The 21,877-nt window shown below is 45.4% G+C and overlaps 1 pseudogene; it reads right to left on the bottom strand.

Annotated features, from left to right (window-relative positions):
- The window catches only part of LOC115206155 (transmembrane protein 255B-like), a 29,749-nt pseudogene extending 13,004 nt beyond the window's left edge, over positions 1 to 16,745 (bottom strand).
- Positions 16,746 to 21,877: the final 5,132 nt, after the last annotated feature.

Genomic DNA, 21,877 nt, shown 5'->3' with positions numbered 1-21,877 from the left:
GGAAAACCAACAACTTAAATATGATCCCCAATTAGAGACAACGATTACCAGCTGCCTCTAATTGGAGATCATCCCAAAAACAACAACATAGAAATACAGAAACTAGAACCCCACATAGAAATACAGAAACTAGCCAAAACCCTCAACATAGAAAAAAGAAACTAGAACCAACAGAAATAAATAAACTAGACAAAACCCCCTGTCACGCCCTAACCTACTCTATGTAGAAAATAAAAGCTTTCTATGGTCAGAACGTGACATGTATTATGCTGCAAGCATGGCACATCTGTATTTGGGGAGTTTCTCACATTTTTCTCTGCAGATCCTCTCAAGCTCTGTCAGGTTGGATGGGGAGTGTTGCTGCACAGCTATTTTCAGGTCTCTCCAGAGATGTTCGATCGGGTTCAAGTCCGGGCTCTGGCTGGACCACTCAAAGACATTGTTATTTGTCCCGAAGCCACTCCTGCTGTGGGGGCTGTGCTTTGGCAAAGTGGGTGGGGTTATATCCTGCCTGTTTGGCCCTGTCCGGGGGTATCATCGGATGGGGCCACAGTGTCTTCTGATCCCTCCTGTCTCAGCCTCCAGTATTTATGCTGCAGTAGTTTATGTGTCGGGGGGCTAGGGTCAGTCTGTTACATCTGGAGTATTCTCTTGTCTTATCCGGTGTCCTGTGTGAATGTAAATATGCTCTCTCTAATTCTCTCTTTCTTTCTTTCTTTCTCTCGGAGGACCTGAGCCCTAGGACTACCTGGCATGATGACTCCTTGCTGTCCCCAGTCCACCTGGCCATGCTGCTGCTCCAGTTTCAACTGTTCTGCCTGCGGCTACGGAACCCTGACCTGTTCACCGGACGTGCTTGTTGCACCCTCGACAATTACTATGATTATTATTATTTGACCATGCTGGTCATTTACGAACATTTTAACATCTTGACCATGTTCTGTTATAATATCCACCCGGCACAGCCAGAAGAGGACTGGCCACCCCTCATAGCCTGGTTCCTCTCTAGGTTTCTTCCTAGGTTTTTGGCCTTTCTCAGGAGTTTTTCCTAGGGAGTTTTTCCCAGCCACCGTGCTTCTTTCACATGCATTGCTTGCTGTTTGGGGTTTTAGGCTGGGTTTCTGTACAGCACTTTGAGATTTCAGCTGATGTACGAAGGGCTATATAAATAAATTTGATTTGATTTGATTTGAGGGTACTATGGTGTTGAATGCTGAGCTGTATTCAATGAATAGCATTCTCACATAGGTGTTCCTTTTGTCCAGGTTGGAAAGGGCAGTGTAGAGTGCAATAGAGATTGCATCATCTGTGGATCTGTTGGGGCAGTATGCAAATTGGAATGGGTCTAGGGTTTCTGGAATAATGGTGTTGATGTGAGCCATGACCAGCCTTTCAAAGCACTTCAGGGCTACAGACGTGAGTGCTACGAGTTGGTAGTCATTTAGGCAGGTTACCCTAGTGTTCTTGGGCACAGGGACTATGGTGATCTGCTTAAAACATGTTGGTATTACAAGCTCGGTCAGGGAGAGTTTGAAAATGTCAGTGAAGACACTTGCCAGGTTGTCAGTGCATGCTCAGTCCTGTAGCTTAGCATCTGCTTCATCTGACCACTTTTTTATTGATTGAGTCACTGGTGCTTCCTGCTTTAATTTGTGCTTGAAAGCAGTAATCAGGAGGATAGAATTATGATCAGATTTGCCAAATGGAGGGCGAGGGAGAGCTTTGTATGCATATCTATGTGTGGAGTAAGGGTGGTCTAGAGGTTTTTTTTCCCTCTGGTTGCACATTTAACATGGTGATAGAAATTTGGAAAAACGGATTTAAGTTTCCCTGCATTAAAGTCCCAGGCCACTAGGAGCGCCGCCTCTGGGTGAGCGTTTTCCTGTTTGCTTATGGCAGAATACAGCTCACTGAGTGCGGTCTTAGTGCCAGCCTCAGTCTGTGGTGGTATGTAGACAGCTACGAAAAATACAGATGAAAACTCTCCAGGTAGATAGTGCGGTCTACAGCTTATCATGAGATACTCTACCTCAGACGAGCAAAACCTCGAGACTTCCTTAGATATTGTGCACCAGCTGTTATTTACAAAAATACATAGTCTCCCGCCCCTTGTCTTACCAGACGCCGCTGTTCTATCCTGCCAATACAGCGTATAACCAGCCAGCTGTATGTTGATAATGTCGTCGTTCAGCCACAACGCCGTGAAGCATAAGATATTACAGTTTTGAATGTCCCATTGGTAGTTTAATCTTCCACGTAGGTCATCGATTTTGTTTTCCAAAGATTGCACGTTTGCTAGCAGAATGGAAGGCAGTTGGGGTTTATTAGATTGCCTACGAATTCTCAGAAGGCAGCCCGCCCTCTGGCCCCTTTTTCGCCGCCTTCTCTTCACGCAAGTGACGGGGATCTGGGCCTGTTCCCCTTGAAAGCAGTATGTCATTCACATTGGACTCGTTAAAGGAAAATATGGATTCTGCCAGTTCGTGGTGAGAAATCGCAGTTCTGATGTCCAGAAGTTATTTTCGATCATAAGTGATGGTAGCAGAAACATTATGTACGTGAAATAATGAACAAAAAAACACAATTGGATAGGAACACGTAAAACGTCAGCCTTCTTCTCCAGCGCCATTTTAACACTATTCTCCCAGTCCCTGCTGCTGAAAAACATCCCCACAGCATGATGCTGCCACCACCTTGCCTCGTGGCGATTGGCATTCAGGGCAAAGAGTTCAATTTTGGTTTCATCAGACCAGAGAACCTTGTTTCTCATGGTCTGAGAATCTTTAGGTGCCTTTTGGCAAACTGCAAGCGGGCTGTCATGTGCCTTTTACAGAGGTGTGGCTTCCGTCTGGCCACTCTACCATAAAGGCCTGATTGGTGGAGTTCTGCAGAGATGGTTGAACTTCTGGAAGGTTCTCCCATCTCCACAGAGGAACTCTGGAGCTCTATGGAGCATCGGGTTCTTGGTCACCTCCCTCACCAAGGACCTTCTCCCCTGATTACTCTGTTTGGCCGGGCGGCCAGCTCTAGGAAGACTCTTGGTGATTCCAATCTTCTTCCTTTTAAGAATGATGGAGGCCACTCTGTTCTTGGGGACCTTCAATGCTGCAGAATTGTTTTGGAACCCTTCCCCAGATCTGTGCCTTGACACAATCCTGTCTCGGGGCTCTACGGACGATTCCTTCAACCTAATGGTTTGGTTTTTGCTCTGACATGCACTGTCAACTGGGACCATATATAGACAGGTGTGCGCCTTTCCAAATCATGTCCAACCAATTGAATTTACCACAAGTGGACTCCAATCAAGTTGTAGAAACATCTCAAGGATGATCAATGGAAAAAGTATGCACCTGAGATCAATGTCGAGTCTCATAGCAAAGGGTCTGAATACTTATGTAAAGAAGGTATTAATGTTATTTATTTTTAATACATTTGCTAAATTTAAAATACAATTGTTTTTGCTATGTCATTATGGGGTATCATGTGTCGATTGATGAGGATTTTTTTTTAATTCATTTTAGAATAATGCTGTAACGTAACAAAATGTGGAAAAAGTCAAGCGGTCTGAATACTTTCTGAATTGACTGTATATTCATTTGTGGATGTGTCACGCCCTGACCAGGTGAACTCTGCTATTTTGGTCAGGGTGTGGCATTTCTATGGTTTATTTTCTATGTTTTGGTTATAGCCTTTCTTTGTGTTTTATTTCTATGTTGGGCTCGGGGGTGATTTCCCAATCAGACAGCTGTCGCTTGTTATGTCTGATTGGGAATCACATTTAAGTTCCTTTTCCCCCACGATGTTTGTGGGTTGTTGCCTCTTTTGTTTGAGCAAGTTAACGTTTCATCTATTCTTTGTCTGTTTTGGTAACGTGTTTATTTGTGTCTATATAAACATGTGTTCGCTCCCAGCTGCGCTTGGGTCCGCTTCCTTATCACCCGACGACGAGCGTTACAGAACAACCCACCGAACCAGGACCAAGCAGCGGGAGGAAAAGGAGCGCGAGAGATGGGCTCGCGAGGGAAAGGAGTTCTGGACCTGGGAGGAGATCATGTCGGGGAAAGGACCCTGGCGGAGGGATTCCCAGGTCGAGGAGGTGATGCCAGCCGGTGGAAGGAGTCGCAGGCGGCGGTCGAGGAGGCCCGGAAGACACCCCCAAGAATTTTTTTTTGGGGGGGCTAATGGGGTGGTCCGGAAGGGCAGAGGAAGAGCCCAGACCACTGCTCTCGTGGGGGATAACGGCGAAGGAGGAGGCAGAGATGTGGCAGGTCCTGGAGGACCTGCGTAGGGACAGCGTGGAGGAAGAGCCTTGGGTGGCAGAGGTGCGCACGGTATCGCCAGTGCGCCTGCACAGCCCAGTGCGCTCTGTGCCAGCGCCCCACATTTGCCGGGCTAGGGGGAGTGTTCAGCGAGGACGTGTTGTGCCGGCTCAGCGCTCCTGGCCTCCGGTGCCCCTTCTCGGTCCGATGTATCCTGCGCCGAGGACGCGCACTGTGTCTCCGGTACGGCTGCTCAGCCCAGTGCGTTCTGTGCCAGCGCTCCACACTTGCCAGGCTAAGGTGGGCGTTGAGCCAGAACGGGTGATGTCAGCTGTGCACTCCAGACCTCCAGTGCGCCTCCTCGGTCCAGGATATCCGGCGCCGCTTAGGCGCACTGTGTCGCCGGTGTGCGGTCACGGTCCAGCACGTCCTGTGCCAGCACCTCGCCCTTGCCGGGCGAATGTGGTGCGTGTCTACAGTCCAGTCCGGCCCATCCCTGCTCCCCGCACCAAGCCAGTGGTGCGTGTTCCCAGTCCAGTCCGGCCCGTCCCTGCTCCCCGCACCAGGTTAGTGGTGCGTGTCCCCAGTCCTGTCCGGCCCATTCCTGCTCCCCGCACCAGGTTAGTGGTGCGTGTCCACAGTCCGGCCCGACCCGTCCCTGCTCCTCGCACCAAGCCCACGGTGCGTGTCCCCAGTCCTGTCCGGCCCATCCCTGTTCGCCGCACCAAGCCCACGGTGCGTGTCCTCAGTCCTGTCTGGCCCATCCCTGCTCCCCGCACCAAGCCAGTGGTGCGTGTGTCCAGTCATGTCCGGCCCGTCCCTGCTCCTCGCACCAAGCCCACGGTGCGTGTCCCCAGTCCTGTCTGGCCCATCCCTGCTCCCCGCACCAAGCCAGTGGTGCGTGTGTCCAGTCATGTCCGGCCCGTCCCTGCTCCTCGCACCAAGCCCACGGTGCGTGTCCCCAGTCCAGTCCGGCCCGTCCCTGCTCCCCGCACCAAGCCCACGGTGCGTGTCTCCAGTCCAGTCCGGCCCGTCCCTGCTCCCCGCACCAAGCCAGTGGTGCGTGTCCCCAGTCCAGTCTGGCCCGTCCCTGCTCCCCGCACCAAGCCAGTGGTGCGTGTCCCCAGTCCAGTCCGGCCCGCCCCTGCTCCCCGCACCAGGTTAGTGGTGCGTGTCCCCAGTCCTGTCCGGCCCATTCCTGTTCCCCGCACTAGGCCCACGGCGCGTGTCCACAGTCCGGCACGGCCTGTGTCCGGTCCACCGGTGACCAGTCCTGTTCCGGTCGGCGGCTCCGCTCCGGAGCCTGAGCATGCCGCTCCACCGTGGTCCAGTCCGGGCCAGAGGGGTAGGGCTAGGGTGGAGGCAGGGGGAGAAACACGCCCGGGGCCAGAGCCTCCACCGAGGGTGAGGCGCCCACCCGGGTCCCCCCCTAATAGACTTTAGGTTGGTGCGCCGGGAGTACGCACCGTTGGAAGGGGGGTACTGTCACGCCCTGACCAGGTGAACTCTGCTATTTTGGTCAGGGTGTGGCATTTCTATGGTTTATTTTCTATGTTTTGGTTATAGCCTTTCTTTGTGTTTTATTTCTATGTTGGGCTCGGGGGTGATTTCCCAATCAGACAGCTGTCGCTTGTTATGTCTGATTGGGAATCACATTTAAGTTCCTTTTCCCCCACGATGTTTGTGGGTTGTTGCCTCTTTTGTTTGAGCAAGTTAACGTTTCGTCTATTCTTTGTCTGTTTTGGTAACGTGTTTATTTGTGTCTAAATAAACATGTGTTCGCTCCCAGCTGCGCTTGGGTCCGCTTCCTTATCACCCGACGACGAGCGTTACAGGATGTCCATCATCCATTTCGTATGATGTGTTATGAATTACAATTCTTATATGTTACGAATTGCAAAACGTACAATATGATATGTTACGTATTCCAATTTGTTGTGGCTAACGTTAGCTAGGTGGCTAACGCTAACTAGCTCTAGGGGTTAGGGTTAAGGTTAGGAGTTAGGTTGAAGGGTTAAGGGTTAGTGGAAGGTTTAGCTAAAAGGGATATGGTTAGGGTTAGGGGAAGGGTTAGCTAATATGCTAAGTTGTTGCAAAGTAGCTAGAAAGGAGTAAGTAGTTGCAAAGTTGCTAATTAGCTAAAATGCAAAAGTTGTCCGTGATGAAATTTGAACACGCAACCTTTGGGTTGCTAGACGGTCATGTTATACGCCCACACATTCACCCCGACCAACCATCCTTCTTTCATTTTTGCTTTAAGTAACCTATCTGTAACCATACCAAACCTAACATATCATACTAATTTGGGTGTCAAGGACTTACATTTACTATGTTACGTCTAGTCTATGAGACCAGTCTGCTATAGCCAAATACTTATTTCTGTCTGCTTTTACTTTCTTGCTCACAGTTTAGAGAAAAACAGAAGAAATGCATAATTTACATAATGAATCATTGCATAGAAAAAAGAATAAGAAAACACTCACTTAGATACATAATACATGGCATATTGTCTACCTTGTTCATTTGGGGGTATTATTGGTGCTTTGTATTTTACAATTCACTTTTGGTTTCTTTAGATTTTTTTAATAGGGCTTTGATAGAGAGGCAAACATTCCTAGCTGAAGCTTTGCGATCACTGGTCTAATAAAATAACTTGCTTGCTGGGTTCCCCAGCCTTCCTCCCACTACATACTAACACAGACAAAGATGCCCTGCACAATCAGACAGGCATGTAGACAGACAGACAGGCAGGCAGATATACTGTGTAGGCACAATTCTGGACCATGGGTCCTTTGCATCTTGCCATTTCCCTAGAAATGTACACATTAATATTATCTTGCATTGTCATTGTGTAGCTTTGCATTGTTCCACTTTGAGATTTAAATGTGTTTTAAAGTTTATTGAAAGTATTAAAGTTTCTGTATATTGTGCCATTTGGCATGGCAAATGGAACATTTGATCTTGTGTGAAATTTTCGGTTGGGTTAACACATTGAAATGGGAGGAGAGGACGCTCTCTCACCCAAAAGTTTCTCATGATCTCACTCATCCACAGGGAGTGAGGCTCCATCAATCTGCTGTCAACATTACAGACAGGGTGGGTCAATCTCCATCCACACACATTGAAACACTCATGCATGAACACTAATATCATAGATATGTTTACAAACACTCATGCATGACATCAAGATCAGAGGTTGGGGGAAGAGAAACTGAGATCAAGCCTACTGCCGACAGAATAAATGAAAAACAAATTAGTTGTTTTCCTCCTACTATTGCTATTTTCACTCTGAATGAGAAATACATTTGTTTTAGATTAGATTTTCATTTACGGTCACAATTGTCTTAAATACCATGTGATACAGTATGTTGAGCTGAAAGACACACAGGGAGCAGCAACGTGACTCACCATCTTCAAAACGATGAAAACGCCATCCACCACCAGACACAGGAAGGAGGCAATGATTCCGAAGCTGAGGAAAACAATGGCCGCCACAAGCTGGAGAGAAAAGGAAAAATACATTATTCAAAAAGATAGTAACATACACACATGACTGAGCACATGCTAGTAGGACTAATGTTTAACAACAAAACTAGGAAGACAGTACACTGCATATATCCTTCCAAGTGGGTTGTAGCAATCCCACTTGCACAGACGTCAATTCAACGTCTATTCCACATTGGTTCAAGACAATTTCATTGAAATGACATGGACACAACTTTCAATTTAATCTGATGAAGAGAGAGTGAGAGAGAGAGGATATGAAGGAGCTGTGGCCGCCAGCAGACAAAGAGAAACAGATGCGGGAAGGGGTGGGGGGGAGTTTGTGGACCTGAGGGAAGCTTGCTCTGGGACGTGTTCATTGCCCACTGGGAAAGAATTGGTTGCATCAACGTTGTTTCCACTTAATTTCAACAAAGAATTCAATCTGATGACGCTGGAGCAACGTGGAAAACTGATTGGATTTGCAAAAAGTCATCAGCGTAAGGGAATTTCATATTTTCTTACCCTAACTTTTAACTTAAATCCAATGACATGGTGGACTTCATGTTGAAGTCACATTAGATGACATCTCAACGAAATGTAACTCAAAACTAGAAGTTGAAATGATATCTGTGCCCAGTGGGTAGGCACCAAACTGAAGAAAACTGCCGGAAACAGGAAGGGACTACAGTACATTGACTTCCCAATAAGAAATACATTTTTCCACAGTTGCAATTTTTTTTTTACGTTTTCCATTACATGCCCTAATACAGGGGTTCTTGTCCGCGGAGGTACTGGAGGGGTCCGTGGCCAGATCTCAATATATACTGTACACAGTGCCTTCCGAAAGTGTTCATACCGCTTGACATAATCCATATTTTGTTGTGTTATAGCCTGAATTCAAATTAAATGTATTTTTTTTACCCATCTACACATAATACCCCATCATCACAAAGTGAAAATATGTTTTTAGTAAGGTTTGCAAATGTATTGAAAATGAAATACAGAAATATCAAATTTCCATACGTATTCACATCCCTGGGTCAATACTTTGTAGAAGTACCTTTGGCAGGAATTACAGCTGTGAGTCTTTCTGGGTAAGTCTATAAGAGCATTCCACACCTGGATTGTGCAATATTTGCCCATTATTCTTTTCAAAATTCTTCAAGCTCTGTCAAAATGTTTTTTGATCATTGCTAGACAACCATTGTCAGATCTTCCCATATATTTTAAAGTAAATTTAAGTAAAAACTGTAACCACTCAGGAACATTCACTGTTTTCTTGGTAAGCAACTCCAGTGTAGATGTGGCATTGTGTTTTAGGTTATTGTCCTGCTGAAAGGTGAATTCATCTCCCAGTGTCTGGTGGAAAGCAGATTCAACCAGGTTTTCCTCTAGGATTTTGCCTGTGCTTAACTCCATTCCATGTATTTTTTATCCTGAAAAACTCCCCAGTCCTTAACGATTACAAGCATAACCATAATCAATGTTTCGGCAGTGAGCAAATTTCAGGTCTGCTGAGCGCAAACTTAAAAGTTTAGAAAATTCAAAGCAACTTCTGGCATGCGTTTACTGTGAACACTGAGGCTGTACCCGCTCCATTCCCATGGACGTTAGAGCGCTGAACGGGCGCTCTATAGGCTGGGTCACCCACAACACCACTCCCATCAACCTACATGTGTCAGGGAACCACAGCGAGGCTATCCAGTTCCTGCTCATTAAGTCTCCTCAGATTCCTGTGGTATTCGTCTGGCTCCAGCGACACAATCCCCTAATATACTGGTCTACTGGAGCCCGTCCTGCCACGCCCATTGCCTGAAGTCAGCACAACCTGCCCCGGGGTGTCTTCCTGGGGGCTCGGAAGTCGCCCCAGACCTCTCCGCCATTCCCGCGGAGTACCAGGACCTCCGGGACGTGTTCAACAAGGCCCCGGCCACGTCGCTTCCGCCGCACCGACCTTATGACTGCGGGATTGACCTGCTCCCTAGCACGACTGCGCCCCGGGGACGACTGTACTCTCTGTCAGGACCAGAGACCAAGGCGATGGAGACCTACATTGGGGACTCCCTAGCTGTAGGATTCATCCGACCTTCTTCTTTTCCCGCCAGTGCAGGGTTCTTCTTTGTGGAGAAGGACAAGACCCTGCGCCCGTGCATTGACTACCGGGGTCTCAACGACATAACGGTGAAGAACCGCTACCCGCTACCCCTCATCTCCTCGGCCTTCGAGCCGCTCCAGGGGGCCACTGTGTTTTCGAAGCTGGATCTACGTAACACCTACCACCTGGTGCGGATACGGGAAGAGGACGAGTGGAAGACTGCCTTCAACACGGCCAGAATGTCAAGCCGGATGCACTGTCCCACCGCTATAGCCCCACAACTACGGCCCCGAACCTGAGACCATCCTTCCCACTTCGTGTCTGGCGATGGCACTCAGCTGGGGAATAGGGAAGCAGGTTCGTTAGGCGCAGTGTACCCAGCCCGGTCGGCCCTCCTCAAGACAACCTCCAGGTATCGACGACAATCGGATCGCCACCGGACCCCAGCTCCCCGGGATTGTCTCGGGCAGAAAGTATGGCTGTCCACACGGGATCTGCCCCTCCGTAAACTCTCCCCCTGGTTTATCAGCCCATTTCCTATCTCCAAAATCATTAGCCCCTCTGCTGTTTGTCTTCTGTTGCCCTGTATCCTTCGTATACATCCTACCTTTCATGTGTCCAGAGTTAAACCCATGTCTCACAGCCCTTTGTCTCCAGATGTGGTTTGGACTGGAAAGACACAGCATTGGCCATGCTGAGTCTGTTAGCCTGAGCTTGTTGAAGATGGTTGGTGTGTAAAAGATTGGGATGCTCAACCCTGAATTCTACCCTAGAAACAGTATCTTTGTTTGCAGCAATTATAAGGCCATATGTTTCACTTCAAATATCAGCTGCTTATAATTATTTCTAGACATAGATCGGACATGACGTCTTGCTTCCGGACAAGCTAAACAGCTTCTTCGCCCACTTTGAGGATAACACAGCGCCACCGACACGATCCGCTACCAAGGACTGTGGGCTCTCCTTCTTCGTGGCCAATGTGAGAAAGACATTCTCAAGGCTGCTGGCCCAGACGGCATCCCTAGCCACGTCCTCAGAGTATGCACAGACCAGCTGGCTGGAGTGTTGATGGACATATTCAATCTCTCCCTATCCTAGTCTGCTGTCAAATCAAATCAAAGTTTATTTGTCACGTGGGACAAATACAACAAGTGTAGACCTTACAGTGAAATGCTTACTTACAGGCTCTAACTAATAGTGCAAAAAGGTATTAGGTAAACAATAGGTAAGTAAAGAAATAAAAACAACAGTAAAAAGACAGTGAAAAATAGTAGCGAGGCTTTATACAGTAGCAAGGCTATAAAAGTAGCGAGGCTACATACAGACACCGGTTAGTCAGGCCGATTGACGTAGTATGTACATGTAGATATGGTTAAAGTGACTATGCATATATGATGAACAGAGAGGAGCAGTAGCGTAAAAGAGGGGTTGGCGGTTGGTGGGTGGCGGGACACAATGCAGATAGCCCGGTTAGCCAATGTGCGGGAGCACTGGTTGATCGGTCCAATTGAGGTATTATGTACATATGTACATGAATGTATTGTTAAAGTGACTATGCGTATATGATAAACAGAGAGTAGCAGCAGCGTAAAAGAGGGGTTGGGGGGCACACAATGCCAATAGTCCGGGTAGCCATTTGATTACCTGTTCAGGAGTCTTGAGGCTTGGGGGTAAAAACTGTTGTGAAGCCTTTTTGTCCTAGACTTGGCACTCCGGTACCGCTTGCCATGCAGTAGTAGAGAGAATAGTCTATGTCTGGGGTGGCTGTGGTCTTTAACAATTTTTAGGGCCTTCCTCTGACACCGCCTGGTGTAGAGGTCCTGGATGGCAGGCAGCTTAGCCATCCTGGATAGCAGGCGGGATAGAGTTGTGGTCGGATTTACCAAATGGAGGGAGAGCTTTGTACGCGTCTCTGTGTGTGGAGTACAGGTGATCTAGATTTTTTTCCCCACTTGCTTCAAGATGTCCACCATTGTTCCTGTACCCAAGAAAGCAAAGGTAACTGAACTAAATGACTATCGCCCCGTGGCACTCACGTCTGTCAATATGAAGTGCTTTGAGAGGCTAGTTAAGGATCATATCACCTCCACCTTACCTGACATCCTAGACCCACTTCAATTTTCTTACCGCCCCAATAGATCCACAGACAATGCAATCGCCATCACACTGCACACTGCCCTATCCCATCTGGACAAGAGGAATACCTATGTAAGAATGCTGTTCATTGACTATAGCTCAGCATGCAACACCATAGTACCCTCCAAGCTCATCATTAAGCTCAGGGCCCTGGGTCTGTACCCCGCCCTGTGCAACTGGGTTCTGGACTTCCTGACGGGCTGCCCCAGGTGGTGAAGGTAGGAAACAACACCTCTAATTCGTTGATTCTCAACACAGGGGCCCCGCACGCCTCCAACTCAATCATCAAGTTTGCAGACGACACAACGGTAGTAGTCCTGATTACCAACAATGATGAGACAGCCTACAGAGAGGAGGTGAGGGCCCTGGGAGAGTGGTGCCAGGAAAATAACCTCTCACTCAATGTCGACAAAACAAAGGAGCTGATTGTGGACTTCAGGAAACAGCAGAGGGCGCACGCCCCTATCCACATCAACAGGACTGCAGTGGAGCAAGTGGAAAGCTTCAAGTTCCTCTGCGTACACATCACTGACAATCTGAAATGGTCCACCCACACAGAAGTGTGGTGAAGAAGGTGCAACAGTGCCTCTTCAACCTCAGGAGGATGAAGAAATTTGGCTTGGCACCTAAAACCCTCACAAACTTTTACAGATGCACAATTGAGAGCATCCTGTCGGGCTGTATCACCACCTGTTACGGCAACTTCTCCACCCACAACCACAGGGGCAAACTACCTGCCCTCCAGGACACCTGCAGCACCCGATGTCACAGGAAGGCCAAAAAGATCATCAAGGACAACAACCGCTCGAGCCACTGCCTGTTCACCCCACTGTCATCCAGAAGGCGAGGTCAGTACATGTCCCTCAAAGCTGGGACCGAGAGATTAAAAAACAGCTTCTATCTCAAAGCCATCAGATTGTTAAATAGCCATCACTAGGCGGTGTCCACCCAGTTACGTAACCCTGCACCTTATAGGCTGCTGCCCCATATACATAGACTTGAAATCACTGGCCACTTTAATAATGGAACACTAGTCACTTTAATAATATTTACATATTTTTGCTTTACTCATCTCATATGTATATACTGTATTCTATTCTACTGTATTTAGTCCATGCCACTCCGACATTGCTCATATATTTATATATTCCTCAATTCCATTCTTTTACTTTGAGGTTGAGGTTGAGTGAATTGTTGTGAATTGTTAGATATTACTACACTGTTGGAGCTAGAAACACAAGCATTTCACTACACCTGCAATACCATCTGCTAAACATGTGTATGTGACAAATAAAATGTGATGTGATTTGATTTGATCAATACTATTATCCAATGAGTTTTAGGGGTTTTCCTTCAATGTTTTACAGGCCAGACCATATTTCTGTCTTTTACACCAAACTGAGGCTGTGGTTGTGACTTGGATACCACACCACTCTCTATTGTTAATCACTCCCACTCTCTTTGACAGATAAAAAAGATGCAGTATGGAAACACACTGAAAAAGATGCAGTATGGAAACACACTGAAACCAAAACTCAACCCCAAGTAACCTCTTTTGAAACTACTCCTTTGGTCATTAGCCCTGTGAATACTGTGCATCAGGGGCGAGCAACAGCAATGGGGTGTGCATTCCTTTTTAACAAGTGGTCCACTATCAGCTAAATCAGTTGTTAAAGTGTTGGGCTGGGAAAAAAAGCCTGCACACAGCCTGGAGTTACCCAAATCCATATCTGCCGTGCATGGCTGCAACCATAACCAAGAGGATGAGAGAGAGATGGATCAGGCAAGAACATGATGAGATAAGCAGGGGAATAGAGAGAGACCATTCAGAAGGAAGAACAGTACAAATATGACAAATGAGTGAGAAGTAGTATTATGTACCAGCTGTTTTCGGTTTTCCTCCAGGCAGAGTCCAAGAACACCCAGGAAGGATCCAAACGCCAACTGCAGAGATCAAATAGAACAGCCACTGTTAGAGAGATGCCAGAGGTTGGCTCTTACTGTAGAGAACTTTATGCACTATTAAAAGTCATATAACTGATGTTATTGTTATGGAAAGATTATTCCCTGGTGGACTACTACTACTACAGAATTGGGAGCGTCAATGAGCTGTGCAGTTGAATCACTCCACTAATGTTACCCCCAAATCAGAATAGAGTTGCAGTGATCCAGCGTGGACATAATAGAAAATGTACCTGCTAACAACATGGCTGTGTCTTATCCATGTCAATTTAATATTACAATTTATAGAGGTGGATAGAGGGCACACTTGCCACAAAGCCTGTTTTAGCATGGGCAGCGCCATTGGAGATTTTCACAATTTTCGAATAGTCAATTGGGTGTGACTTCCTATTGGTTGAGAAAAAGAAATCGACTACTTTAAAAACGGATAAGAAGCAATAGCGCTTACTATGATGTCACAGAATCGTGGACTCTCCAACTATGATGCTACTACAAAACAGAATCAAACTTTTATTCAATATTCTCTATCTTAAATGTAGTAATCTCTCGTGGACAGTTCTACGTAAAAATAACTGCTACGGAAAGGAATTGGGATGGGTGGGATAATGAGCCGCAGTAGTTCCAGTGTTTGGGTTTTTCGTCACTGGTTATTTGGACAAATGACAATTTCGCAGTTGTTAGCATATTTCGAATTTCCGAAGGGAAGGGGACATTCGGACCGTAACTTGCAAAGAGAGAAGGTGGAGCACCTCGTTCTACCATCTCTTGATCCAATTTGTTAATACGTATGGACCCATAATGTATCGAGCAGCTGACCAATTGCACAAGACTTTAGTTCTGGGTTAACCCGAGATTATTCACTTAGAAATAATCGGTCTTCAAATGTGTATAAAATCTACTGGAAAGATTTACTGACTGTGGTGTGAATAACAGCTGAAATATATGTTGTTTGTCTGTCATGTGCTATAATAAGATGAGGGTTTGTTCCACAATGGGAATGATGACAGCTCTCATGACATTTATGAGATTTTAATTGTCATGATTTGGAAGACATCTTGTTTTGTGGACAACGACTCACAAACCAGTTTCCCTATCCATCAATAATAGACCTGCCTTCTTGGCATTGCAACTTCTTTATTTTTAAGGTATGTGTAGTTTTTTTATGACAAAAAGAGAGAACATTTGAGAAAATGTGGTTGTTGTTAATAGTTCATTTATATGTATAGTGAGTAATTTTCCCTAAAATGGCAGATTAACATAATGATGATTATGATGATGATGGTTTTAATAATAATGAGGATGATGATAATGATGAAGATGTACTTACAATGACTCCAGAGGCATATCCAGTGATGCTGAGGCTCTCTGTGCGAGTGGTGGTGTAGATCCCCAGAATGACCAGGACCAGGGACAGACAGAGCATGCCCAGTACCAGCCATATCGCCATCCTGTTCCTCCTCTTCATCAGCTCTGAACCCACAAATGCACATTCAGTCGCAATACTATTTCCCTGTACAATGTATACTTAGTCCAGGTGGATTAAAGAAGGGTTAACACTTGGGGCCCCACAAAGTTTTGTCCTCAGAATCCACGTTGGCCCAACATGTGATTGCCATGTTGGGCATTATGTGGGCTCATTTAGGGCTTCATAACCACATGTGGGGCACTTTGATACTGAGGACAAAACGTTGTGGGTCCCTGACTCCCTGTTGGGTTTCCCTCATGGGGCCTGTGGAACAGCCCTTCATTAACCCATATGGGCCCCACATGGAAATGTTGGCTGGGACCATTTATGATTTTAAAAAAATAAGAAGAAATGACATGTTTTTACTGAGAACTCTGGCACAGAGAGGGAGCAGATATGCTCCAGTCCATGATTTATTATTTTCAAAATAATAAGGATTATTAATATGATGGTAATAATTACATTTAAGATGTATTAAGGGCTCATTTATTGTGCGGAGTGTCATACTGAAAGGACAGTATAGAGAATACATATGAAAAACCCTCAGACAGAGAATAACTCCACATCTGCAAAACAGCTTTACCAAGTTTGCAAATTGATAATTAGACAGTATAATAACCACACGTCAGTCAGCGTTCTTTCCATTGGCAGGTCTCAAATTATAATAAGGTCCAATGCAGAAAATCGTAGTAAATCTTGAAAAAATACAGTTAAACCTGCAAATAAATGTCATATATTTCTTTATTTGATTAATGATTAGGCTAAACTACTTTGGAGATTATAGGTTATGTCAAAATGCTGTACAAATAATGTTTTTAAATAAGCATATAACTTGTATAGCCTTCATGTATACAGACAAAAATCACTTGCATTTTACTTGCCCAAAACGAAATCCTTTCAACTAAGCTATTTAATTGATGCTGTCATAATTTACAAAGCATAATATGGTTAAACAGTAGGCCTAATTCAAACAGTAGCCTAATTCAAATACAGTAGACTACACTAATTCACAGTATAGGCTAAACAGCCAAATAAACACGCATTGAATGATTGAACTCCATAGCCCACCGGCTTGACTGAGAGGGGGCTTCTCCCGATCCGCTGCGTCTCGAATGGCCCCGTTTGTCATGCTACCCAAACGGATGCTCCACGGCGTATAATATCCACAATATCCCTGAGTGAGCCAAGGGGCTGCGTCGGCTGTGCTAATTTCAGAACACCTCCGTAGGGTCTGTTGCGCATGGAGCTCTTCAAATGTTTTATAAGAGCACTGCGCGCACGGTTGGCAAACTTGTTCCCCAAATAAGCAGGCATAAGATCCCTCTTCTAGTAGCCTATAACTGCGAGGATGCGCAGGAACGCTAGGCGTTTTCTTAAGTCATTGAATCTTAGCGTAAGTCATTGAATCTTAGCGTGAATGCTTTTCTTGTTTATTCAGTTGGCCGGTTAAAAAAAACAAACGCTAATCTTATGATAAATTGTATAGGCTACTTTTACAATCCTACAGTACTATACCTTGAGATGTTTAACTAAAATTAAGAATAACCTACATGTGTTTTAGATTAAACATCATGAATCTATTCATCATGGATGTAATGTTTTTTGTGTTTTAATTATGAACGTGACCCACTCCCTCTCCCACTTTCCTCTGTGGTTCTGCTAAGAGTCTAGAGATCAATATTATTGTATATAATGTATATGTACTCGTGTGTTACATTATTGGATATTAATCTTTCAAGAAAATCACTGGTTTAGAGGTGATATGATAATGTACAGATTTAGCACATGGAAAAGGTGAGAGTTGTCATATATACACTACCATTCAAAAGTTTGGGGCCACTTAGAAATGTCCTTGTTTTTGAAAGAAAGGCAATTTTTTTGTCCATTAAAATAACATCAAATTGATCAGAAATACAGTGTAGACATTGTTTATGTTGTAAATTACTATTGGAGCTGGAAACATCAGATTTTTTTATGGAATATCTACATAGGCGTACAGAGGCCCATTATCAGCCACCATCACTCCTGTGTTCCAATGGCACCTTGTGTTAGCTAATCCAAGTTTATCATTTTAAAAGGCTAATTGATCATTAGAAAACCCTTTTGCAATTATGTTAGCACAGCTGAAAACTGTTGTTCTGATTAAAGAAGCAATAAAACTGGCCTTCTTAAGACTAGTTGAGTATCTGGAGCATCAGCAAATATTGTTGAGGGTTCAAATGAGGAAAACATGGGACGGTAGAGCTAACGTAGGCTAATGCAATTAGCATGAGGTTGTAAGTAACAAGAACATTTCCCAGGACATGGACATATCTGATATTGTCAGAAAGCTTACATTATTGTTAATCTAACTGCACTGTCCAATTTACAGGAGCTATTACAGTGAAAGAATATCATGCTATTGTTTGAGGAAAGTGCACAGCTATGAACTTGAAAAGTTATTAATAAACCAATTAGGCACATTTGGGCAGTCTTGATACAAAATAATGTGTTATATTCTCCTACATTAATTTCCCATTTCCACAAACTCCAAAGTGTTTTCTTTCAAATGGTATCAAGAATATGCATATCCTTGCTTCAGGTCCTGAGCTCCAGCCAGTTAGATTTGGGTAAGTCATTTTAGGCGAAAATTGAAAAAAAGGGTCCGATCCTCAATTAAGACAACATGGTTGTTCCAATCTGAAAACTGGACAAACTGTTAAATACATGGACAGAGAAAGAGGTATTCCACATTCCGTCATTGGACGAGCAGGAAAGCCAAAGGAACAGAACTGGTACACTTGCAATACTCTGAACCAAGTACACTTTCTGGTACAACAGGATCAGCTGACCTGTCATTTATAGATAATCTCAGATTTGAACCAATGGAAAATCGAGAATAACGGAATGACATTCAAAATGATGATGTACTTGAAGCAAAGGACATGTCATTTGACTCAGCTAAACTAGATAATTGGAGGAAAAATGTAGTGTTTGAGGAAGTCAAAGACATTGGCCAAAAAATGTGTCTCAACAAGGTGTACTGTCGTGAGTTCTGACAGTGATCTGCCAGAAAAAAAATGAAACTTTATTCAATAGACATAAAATCTGCATTTTTGCAGGGAACAGAGCTGTCGAGGAACATTCACATCCGACCTCCCCTGAAGCTAAGAGCAAAGGAACACTGTGGAAACTAAGAAAGTGTTTGTATGGCCTGGCAGACGCATCACTCTACTGGTACAACAAAGTCAAGGCAACAAAGGAAAAATGTCACAAGTGGATCCTGCAGTCTTCTATTGGCTTGATCAAGACTGCAATGTGACTGGAGTACTTGCCTGTCATGTTGATGACTTCATCTGGGGTAGCTCACAGACCTTTGCTACAACTGTGATTCCACACCTCAAAGCTGTTTTACAGGTTGGTCGTGAGGAGCATGATAGTTTTTGTTATGCTGGCATAGAGTTTATTACAGTTGACGGAACAATACTGATGCAACAGGAAAGCTATATCAAGAATCTTCAACCCATCCACGTGGATTCTTCAAGAGCCATACAAAGGAATTCCCCACTGTGGAATTGAAGCTGATCAATTTTGTTTTATTCACTGCCTAAGCACACTCTGCCAACCCAGATGTCCTAGCCGTGTCTGAATCCTGGCTTAGGAAGACCACCAAAACCCCTGAAATTTCCATCCCTAACTATAACATTTTCCGACAAGATAGAACTGCCAAAGGGGGCGGAGTGGCAATCTACTCCAGAGATAGCCTGCAGAGTTCTGTCATACTATCCAAGTCTGTGCCCAAACAATTCGAGCTTCTACTTCTAAAAATCCACCTTCCCAGAAATAAGTCTCTCACAATTGCCGCTTGCTATAGACCACCCTCTGCCCCCAGCTGTGCCCTGTACACCATATGTGAATTGATTGCCCCCATCTATCTTCAGAGCTCGTGCTGCTTGGTGACTTAAACTGGGACATGCTTAACACCCCGGCCATCCTACAATCTAAGCTTGATGCCCTCAATCTCACACAAATTATCAATGAACCTACCAGGTACCTCAAACCACAAATCCGTAAACACGTGCACCCTCATAGATATCATCCTAACCAACTTGCCCTCCAAATACACCTCTGCTGTCTTCAACCAAGATCTCAGCGATCACTGCCTCATTGCCTGCATCCGTAATGGGTCTGCGGTCAAATGACCACCACTCATCACTGTCAAACGCTCCCTAAAACACTTCAGTGAGCAGGCCTTTCTTATTGACCTGGCCCGGGTATCCTGGAACGATATTGACCTCCTCCCGTCAGTAGAGGATGCCTGGTTATTCTTTAAAAGTGCCTTCCTCACCATCTTAAAATAAGCATGCCCCATGAAATAAATTTACAACCAGGAACAGATATAGCCCTTGGTTCACTCCAGACCTGACTGCCCTTGACCAGCACAAAAACATCATGTGGCATACTGCATTAGCATCAAATAGCCGCCATGATATGCAACTTTTCAGGGAAGTTAGGAACCAATATACACAAGCAGTTAGGAAAGCTAAGGCTAGCTTTTTCATACAGAAATTTGCATCCTGTAGCACAAACTCAAAAAAGTTCTGGGACACTAAAATCCATGGAGAATAAGAGCACCTCCTTCCAGCTGCCCACTGCACTGAGGCTAGGAAACACTGTCACCACCGATAAATCTACGATAATTGAGAATTTCCACCTTTCCACCTGGCCACCCCTACCCCGGTCAACTGCCCTGCAACCCCCACAGCAACTCGCCCAAGCCTCCCCCATTTCTCCTTCACCCAAATCCAGATAGCTGATGTTCTGAAAGAGCTGCAAAATCTGGACCCCTACAAATCAGCCGGGCTAGACAATCTGGACCCTTTCTTTCTAAAATCATCTGCCGAAATTGTTGCAACCCCTATTACTAGCCTGTTCAACCTCTCTTTCGTATCGTCTGAGATTCCCAAAGATTGGAAAGCTGCCGCGGTCATCCCCCTCTTCAAAGGGGGAGACACTCTAGACCCAAACTGCTACAGACCTATATCTATCCTACCCTGCCTTTCTAAGGTCTTCGAAAGCCAAGTTAACAAACAGATCACCGACCATTTTGAATCCCACCGTACCTTCTCCACTATGCAATCTGGCTTCCGAGCTGGTCATGGGTGCACCTCAGCCACGCTCAAGGTCCTAAACGATATCGTAACTGCCATCGATAAGAAACAATACTGTGCAGCCGTATTCATCGACCTGGCCAAGGCTTTCGACTCTGTCAATCACCACATTCTTATCGGCAGACTCAACAGCCTTGGTTTCTCAAATGACTGCCTCACCTGGTTCATCAACTACTTCTCTGATAGAGTTCAGTGTGTCAAATCGGAGGGCCTGTTGTCTGGACCTCTGGCAGTCTCTATGGGGGTGCCACAGGGTTCAATTCTCGGGCAGACTCTCTTCTCTGTATACATCAGTGATGTCGCTCTTGCTGCTGGTGATTCTCTGATCCACCTCTACGCAGACGACACCATTCTGTATACTTCTGGCCCTTCTTTGGACACTGTGCTAACTAACCTCCAGGCGAGCTTCAATGCTATACAACTCTCCTTCCGTGGCCTCCAACTGCTCTTAAATGCAAGTAAAACTAAATGCATGCTCTTCAACCGATCGCTGCCCGCTGGACGGTTCTGACCTAGAATATGTGGACAACTACAAATACCTAGGTGTCTGGTTAGACTGTAAACTCTCCTTCCAGACCCACATTAAGCATCTCCAATCCAAAATGAAATCTGGAATTGTCTTCCTATTTTGCAACAAAGCATCCTTCACTCATGCTGCCAAACATACCCTCGTAAAACTGACTATCCTACCGATCCTCGACTTCGGCGATGTCATTTACAGAATAGCCTCCAACACTCTACTCAACAAATTGGATATCACAGTGCCATCCGTTTTGTCACCAAAGCCCCATATACTACCCACCACAGTGACCTGTACGCTCTCGTTGGCTGGCCCTCGCTTCATATTCGTCGCCAAACCCACTGGCTCCAGGTCATCTACAACTCTTTGCTAGGTAAAGCACCGCCTAATCTCAGTTCACTGGTCACCATAGCAGCACCCACCCGCAGCACGCGCTCCAGCAGGAATATTTCACTGGTCACCCCCAAAGCCAATTCCTCCTTTGGCCGCCTTTCCTTCCAGTTCTCTGCTGCCAATGACTGGAACTAACTGAGAAAAAAAAATCTCTGAAGCTGGAGACTCTTATCTCCCTCACTAACTTCAAGCACCAGCTGTCAGAGCAGCTCACAGATCATTGCACCTATACATAGCGCATCTGTAAATAGCACATTCAACTACCTCATCCCCATACTGTATTTATTTTGCTCCTTTGCACCCCAGTATCTCTACTTGCACATTCATCTTCTGCACATCTATCACTGCAGTGTTTAATTGCTATATCGTAATTACCTCGCCACTATGGCCTATTTATTGCCTTACCTCCCT

Source organism: Salmo trutta, chromosome 13, assembly GCF_901001165.1.
Source record: "Salmo trutta chromosome 13, fSalTru1.1, whole genome shotgun sequence".
In the NCBI taxonomy this organism is placed as follows: Eukaryota; Metazoa; Chordata; class Actinopteri; order Salmoniformes; family Salmonidae; genus Salmo; species Salmo trutta.
This window is presented reverse-complemented; position numbering and strand designations above follow the sequence as displayed.